The sequence below is a fragment of the Suricata suricatta genome, chromosome 15 (genome assembly GCF_006229205.1).
Source record: "Suricata suricatta isolate VVHF042 chromosome 15, meerkat_22Aug2017_6uvM2_HiC, whole genome shotgun sequence".
Classification (NCBI taxonomy): domain Eukaryota; kingdom Metazoa; phylum Chordata; class Mammalia; order Carnivora; family Herpestidae; genus Suricata; species Suricata suricatta.
The window spans coordinates 41,463,201-41,470,903 of NC_043714.1; positions in this window are offsets into that span (position 1 = coordinate 41,463,201).

Here is a 7,703-nt window from a genome sequence, read left to right on the forward strand (position 1 = left end):
CCGGACCGCAGTGCCCCGTGGGGGCGCTGTCAGCCGCCGCGGGGACTCCGGACCTGGGCTCCAGCGACCCGGGGGGAGGGAGACTTGTTGAGCGGGCATCGGTGTGACTCCTGTAATACTGGCGGGCCAGATGGAGTGGGATTCCTCCCCTCGGTCGGCTGGGATTTTAATGCCCTTCATCTGGATTTTGTTCTTGGTCCTCCCTCCCATGTCTCTTCATTGTGGAGAAAGGAGAGAAGGGGGGGGCATTTTGTGGTAGTTGCTAGAACCCCCCCGCCCCCCGAGGATATTTCGGGGAGGGGACAGAAAAATGGGGACCCTCTCTCTTTAAGGTCTCCAGGACCGGATGCACAGGGAGGTACCCAGAAACAGACCCTCACCCTGAACCAACCCAACTGACAAAGTTCCAAATGGTCAGAAAGCTAGGAGCCAGGGTACTCCCGCACCACGTGCCTAGAATACCCTCCAGGAGATGGTAGGCTGCAGGGGGCCCGTGGCCAAGGGCATGGCGTCTGGGATTAGCCTGCCTAATTCAAACCCTGGCTGTGAAGCTGACAGGTTGGTAACCTTAGAGTTACCCAACTACTCTGTGCCTCAGTTTCCTCATCTGTCTAATGGGGATGATAATACCTACAGGGCTGTGAGGCTTACAGTCCTTAGAACAGTTCCAGGCACATCCTGAAGTTAGGTGGTGCGTTTCATCACCACTCTTTCCAGAAAAAGCAAGGAGTCCCTATGACCAGTCACCTCCTCAACTCCGGAAGATAGCCTTTCCGCAGATACACGAAGGTGGCAGACAATCCACATTACTTAACTGGAGTTTCCCATGCAGGAGTCACTCCTGCTCAGGTCTCCCTGCCTGCTTTCCAAGGGACATCTGCATAAAACCATGTCAAGATACCAAAACGGGTTTATGGCCTGCCCCAAACAGTCCGGCAGGGCTCACTAACCCCCATGGGCTTCTCATTTTTGAGAATGACCCGCAGACCTGAGTTCCTTGCTGTGGTGATGGCCTCTCCATCCGCTGGGCTGCCCAAGCCAGAAGAACAGCCCCATCCTCAGCTCCTCCTTCTCTCTTTTCTCCTAGATCTGCCCGGGGTCACCAAGTCCTGTGAATTCCCTCTCAGCCCCTGAAGCTTGGTCCCTTAGACTCCCCTGTTGACAATGCAGATACCTGTGGCTCCTCACTACCTGTCCACACTTCTATTCCTGCCAGCAGGCTTCAGCCCCGGTTGCCAGACCCTTTTATAAACCAGAGCTCCAGGGTTTGTTCCTCACCGCTAGCATCCAGGCCCAGGCAAGCAGGAGCCACCTGGCCTGCACTCACTCGCTGGAGGTGCCGGAGTGAAGTCCGCCTCCGCCATCTCCTCAGCGGTTGTCGTGCCCTAAGCTCTTATCAGCAAACACCATGTAGCTCTCTGTTCTGCAAGAGGTATTTGGAGTGAAGTCCAAGTTTGAAAGAAAAGGCAATAGATTATGGGTCCTCGAAAAATCCAAAAGAAGTAAGAGGGTCTTTGGAGGTTCTAGAAGGAAATCCCATGGTTTTCCTAGAAACAGCTCTGGCTGGTGCCTAAGGGAAGGCGAGGGGTGAGGCGGAGGTGTGGCTGGAGGCAGAGGTAGAGACCGGCTCAGGGCTCAGGCTAAAGAGGGTGTGGTGGGTGTCAACGCTGGCGGGTGCAGTTGGGCAGGCAGTGACAGAGGACGTGCTAAGACTCAGGGATGAGTGGTTGAGTTTAAGACCAGTCAAGTGGGTGAGGGAGTCTCTAGTGCTTTCCCCAGGTGCCTGGCCTCTGGCCAGCAGCACCCATGTTCAAGAGAGCCCTTTGCTGGGACTCCCCACCTTTAGGGAAACTCGGGAGGGCTGCCCTGTTTTACGGTCCAGTGAGAATAGCTCAGGAGGGTCAAGGGAAGAGGGAGGCTGAAACGCCGTAGAGAGTGGAGCATGTCGTCACTGTTGCTAGTGAAGAGCGCCAGAGAGGGCTTTCCAAGGGACCAGTTGCCACTTGGAGCTCCAGACTGTGAGGTCATTTTTGAATCCTGCCACGAGGCTCGGCAGACAGCCACTACTGCCTCACCTGGCAGGACCCTGAACAGGACTCAGAGACAAAAGCGGGGCTGGGCTCGATTCCAGAGGACTGGGCTGATGTCAGAAATTGGTGGTAGTGACGATGACAGTGATGAGAGGTGGTGGGGGTATAGCCCCATGGCACACCGATCTTGGCACCTGAAGGACCAAGTTCCAGTCTCACCCCCACGGGCATGGCGTGCTTGTGTGGGTGTTGGGGGTGGTGGCTGGGGAAGTCGTTGAGGTCGGCACTGTGACGCAGGGCCGGAATCTGGGGCTTCGAGTGCCACAAAGCAGGGATGCGGCACGATTGTTTTTCCTGAATGTGTAGCCAGCATTCTGATTAATCAGTAGAACATTTTCAGCACCCCGGAATCCCCCCCACCCCGCATGCCTCCTTCTGTGCACGGGCCCCTTTCCTCATTCCTACGATAGAAAAGTAGTTCTGTCCACTTTGGATTTTATTTTGTTCAATATTGTGCTTGTGAATTTCTGATGTAAATGCACGAGGCGGGAATTCATTCTTTTCCCTTGCTGTATAATACCCCGTGTGTGCCTCCACCACAGTGTGTCTTTTCTACTGGTAAGGGTCACTGCGTTCTTTCCATTCACAGCTCCTTTTGAAAGGGGGTCACCACCTACCCATGTGTCAGTTGGTCATAAACTCAGTCCAGCCAACAAAGAGACATCGTATGAGAGTATGGGGCTGGATGAAGGGTTAATGAGAGCATGTGTGTGTGTGAATGTGTGTGTGTGTGTGTGTGTGTGTGTCCTCGAGGTGGGTGTGTATTGGTGGCGTCGGTGCAGGGAGTAGTTGAGGTTAGCATTACAGCATAGGGCCAGATTCCAGGGCTTTGGGTGCTAAGCCAAGAAATCTAGATATTATTCGGGGCACCTGGGTGGCTCAGTCGGTTAAGTGTCTGACTTTGTCTCAGGTCATGATCTCACGGTCTGTGGGTTCAAGCCCCGTGTCGGGCTTTGTGCTGTTAGCTTGGAGCCTGGAGCCTGCTTCAGATTCTGTGTCTCCCTCTCTCTCTGCTCCTCCCCTGCTCACTCTCTGTCTCTCTCTCTCAAAAATAAAATAAAGACATAAAAATTTTTTTAAAAATCTAAATATTATCCTATTGGTATGTGGAAATCTCAGGCAGTTTTTTAGCAAGAGTGTGATAAGCATGATATTTATTGTGTTGGGAAGATTGGATTGAGCACTGGTGGTAGATGAATTCAGTAGGAGAGGCTTGGAAACAGTCTGTTAATTAGGAGTGTGTTCAATTCCAAGTTACAGAAAAAACTGAAATAACAGTGGCTGAAAGAAGGAAATTTATTTCTGTCTTGCGTTCTAGAAGCCTGGAGGCGGTGAGTTCAAAGTGAGAATAGAGTCAGGGACCCACACTCCCGCACTCCGTTGTTTTTACCACACAGCATGGCTTCCATTTCCATAGTGGGTCTTGGTTCAGAATCACTGTTAAGATGTTCCCGCTCCAGTGAGCAGGAACGAAGAAGGCAGAGAGGTCATTCCCTCATCCCTCCTTATGGAGTCCTTTCAGACGTTGTACATACCGTGTCCACTGGCATGCACTGGCCAGCATGTAGTCACATAGGCAAGAAGGGTGTGGTCTTTATTCCAGCCCATCATGTGTCCACTTAAAAGTGCGTTTTCTATTACTAAGGAAGGAAAGGAAGAAAGATATTGGGGGATAATTGGCAAGGTTTTCCAAGACCTTTGTGGTCTCTCTGATGGGTATAAGGTCTAGGCCGGTGACCTTGGTATGTACTGGAAAGGGAAGAAGATAAGTGACGTCACTGAGAAAAAAATGGTGGGATTTGGTGCTTGAGTGCATGGAAGGGAAAAAAAGATATGGAAGGAATGACCGTATATACCATAATACAAAGAGAGTCCCCCCAATTATTTCTTGTTTAATAATGTTTATTTTTGAGGGGGGAGAGGAGCAGCAAGAAAGAGGGACAGAGGATGTGAAGCGGGCTCCAAGCTGACAACAGAGAGCCCGATGTGGAGCTCAAACCCAGGAATCGTGAGATCATGACCTGAGCTGAAGTTAGACACTCAACCAATTGAGCCACCTAGGCACCCCCAAGAAATTATTCCTTAGAAAAAAAAGAAGAAATTGCCCTATATTTGAGTCCTTGCAAAGTCGCTCAAAGTACAAGGAATCTATCAAATATTTTGAACAAACTGCTGTTTGGGGAATACACATAAGTTCAAAATGTCTCCAATCTACGTACTGGTTTTGGATTCATATAGAAGTCAAAAACAATAAAAAAGAAGACCAAAACCATAAAAAAAAAGCAAGTCGGATTTTGTAATTATTCTTGAGAGCACAGTTTCACAATTGCAAGGATTGGATGAAGCTGGATATAATCCTTTAAAAAGCATCACAATGAGTGAGTAAGTTGCAGAGATGGTGAATTTGTGTCCTCATGGTATATGGGTGGGAATTGCTGGCCTGAGATAAAACTCCAGGGACAGTGTCCTATTTGGATTTGGAAAGTGCTGGATATCAGACAACTTAGATACAAGTGAAGACGTTATAAGACTCCAACAGTATTGACACAGAATATTGATGTTAGGTAAGCATTTGGAAACATTGTTTTATGAAACAAAACAAAATATTGTTCTATGAAACGTTTTTTAATGTTTTATTTTTATTTTTGAGGGAGACAGAGTGTGAGTGGGGGAGAGGCAGACAGAGAGGGAGACACAGAATCGGAGGCAGGCTCCAGGCTCTGAGCTGTCAGCACAGAGCCTGACGTGGGGCTCAAGCTTATGAACTGCAAGATCATGACCCAAGTCAAAGTCCGACACTTAACCGACTGAGCCACCCAGGTGCCCCGAGGAAACATTTTTAATGAAAAGAGCATTATTTCCAAAGTGATGTATTATTTTGTAATTTAAAATGTCTTGAATATGCATTTGTGACTAAATTGATGCGAGAGTTATTATAACTAGATATTTGATATTTCATCTGTATCCTTTTAAATTTATATATTTAACTTGGCCGAGAAATTTGGGGGCGGGGATCCCTCCGTCATAGGAGATAGCCACTGGGGTCGCCTGTGGTTAGGCAAGTGTAGTATGTAGAGGAAGACATGAGTTGGGGCGTGGCACTTGTCAGCTACAGAACTAGGGCCAGTTTGAATCAACATTTATCGATCTTTTCTTCATCAGTAAATGTGTTTATTCAACATTTGTCTATTTTCTAAAAAATATATTTATAAAATTCAACCCCCAGTACATGGGTGATACAGCGATGACAAGATACGTTTGCAGGAAACAGCTCACAGACTAGGCAGGGAGACAGATATGGTAGCAAGAAAAAGAAGTCAAGTGCTAGAGCAGACAACAAACCCATTGTCAGGGGCGGATAGAGAAGTCCATCCTCATCGGGAAAACTGGAGAACATTTTAGTGAGTGGGCAACACGGTGAGCTGAGCTTCGAAGAATGAATGCAGTTTTGATTGACTTAGGGCTTCTAGGCCAAGGGACCCGCACGGATGGAGGCACCCAGCTATGACAAGAATCTGAGTTCCTCGGGCTCCGGAGGGAGGCCCTGGGTGGCAGTGGGATGGCCGTGGTTGGAAGGGTGGGCAGCAGTCCGTCAAGAAGAGCTTTAACCATGCATGTGATGCAATAAGGCCACAGATGGGTTCTGAACGGAGCGGGGACAGGACCCGTGGGTGAAGGACGCCAGGCAGAAAGAGCAGTTCCGAAGCTCCGAGGAGAGTCTGGGTGAGAAAAGGAGAGCACAGAGCCTTGCCGTGGCAATAGGGACAGTCAGGAGGGCGGTACGGGGAGAGGTGGGAGGCCAGGGCTCGTGAATGTGATGGTGGTACGAGGAAGACATGGAAACTGGCTGCGGGTTTCCAGACTGGTGGCAGAGCGGATGGGCTACCCTGACCGTGAAAGGACTTGAGTGGAAGAAGGTGAGTTGGAACCGTGGAAAGACTGAGCTGACAGGCAGGCCTTTTTCACTGGGTGAGCAAATCACACAGGCCATGTCAGGGCGACAGGAAGGCAAAGGGCAGTCCAGCATTTAAAGCCACCTGCAAGCCATGGCCTTGGGTCTGAGCGGTGGTTGGGTTCTGATTGCTGGACATGCAGGAAGGAGATGGGGATTCTGGTCTCAGGTGGAAGATGAGCCTCTGATCTCTCTGTAGCCCCCGTTCTGGGTGACTCTGTGAAACCCAGAGCGTCGTCAGCGTGCATACAGGATGCTGACAGGGTGGCTTTTGAGGGATAAAACTATAGGATCTGAGCTCTAAGAATTTTCAACAGGGGAAGCTATTCAAAATCTTTTTTTTTTAATGTTTTTTTTATTTATTTTTGATACAGAGAGAGAGAGACAGAGCATGAGAGGGGGAGAGGCAGAGAGAGAAGGATACAGAACTGGAAGCAGGCTCCAGGCTCTGAGCTAGCTGTCAGCACAGAGCCTGACGCGGGGCTCGAACCCACGAATGTGAGATCTGACCTGAGCCGAAGTCGGAGCCTTAACCGACTGAGCCACCCAGGCGCCCCTCAAAATCTCTTTTTTAACAAGTAGGCTGACTGCCTGAGAGATGGCAGGGATAGGCTTTGTCACTTAGCTCAGCTCTCAGGCCTTGGGGAGTGTCTTCCCATCTGTGAATCTTAGTGTCCCGTTCATAAAATTGGGAACTCGTCCACCTCGCAGAATGAGTGTAGGGGTCAAATGAGAGGTCACATGCAGCCTTCCTTAGGTTCCGGCTGGGTTGAGAAACACTGTTTTCAGGTCACGCCTCTCACTTTATGGCTAATTAATTAAAGCCCAGAAGGTGAGTCACCTAAGTGAGGTCACACAGGGTATTGTAACGGGGCCAGGCCTCTCCTCTTAAGGCCCATCCTGTTGGCGCTGGTGCAATTTTACTCGCCTGACCGTTTACTTGGAAGAGTGACGCTTAGAAGATCCCACAGCTAAGAGGGCCAGAACTATCTCTCTTTCTCTGCCCGCCCCCGTTTTTGCTGAAGCTAAGTGAGAAGACTCATTGTCCCACGGAGAGGAGAAAAATTGTTCAAACAGAAGTCAAGGCTGATGTATTTTTTAAAAAATATTCTGTCCACGCCCCTAAATGCTTCATGGAATCTGTTCAGATTGAACTAACCTCTATTTCTCAGCACAATAATCCTGCTATGCCCATACGTGAACGGGACTGTTTTCAAGCATCAGTCCTTTTCCAGCTAAAACTGCTCCTTCTTCAAATATGAGCAGTTGTGAGTGTCCAACTGAGAAATGTTATGGGTTCATGGACCAGTTTAATTTTGCTCCCTACTGAGCACTTACTATGTGCCATTCAGTGTTCTGTGTGCTTCATATATATGGGCTGATTTAATCAATGCAGCAACCAGCTCTACTTATTATCTCCAGTTTAAAGATGAGGAAACTGAGGCACAGTGTTGTCCACTCAGTGTTAGACAGCTAGAAGTGCTTAGTGCTATTTATTTCCTTTTTAATTTTTTTTTTAATGTAGGCTCCCTGTCCAACTTGGGGCTTGAACTCCTGACTCTAAGATCAAGAGTCACATGCTCTACTGATGGAACCAGCCAGACACCCCAAGTTCTATTCATTTTTCACTCCCTGCCCTTCACTTACCCTTAGTGCCTTCT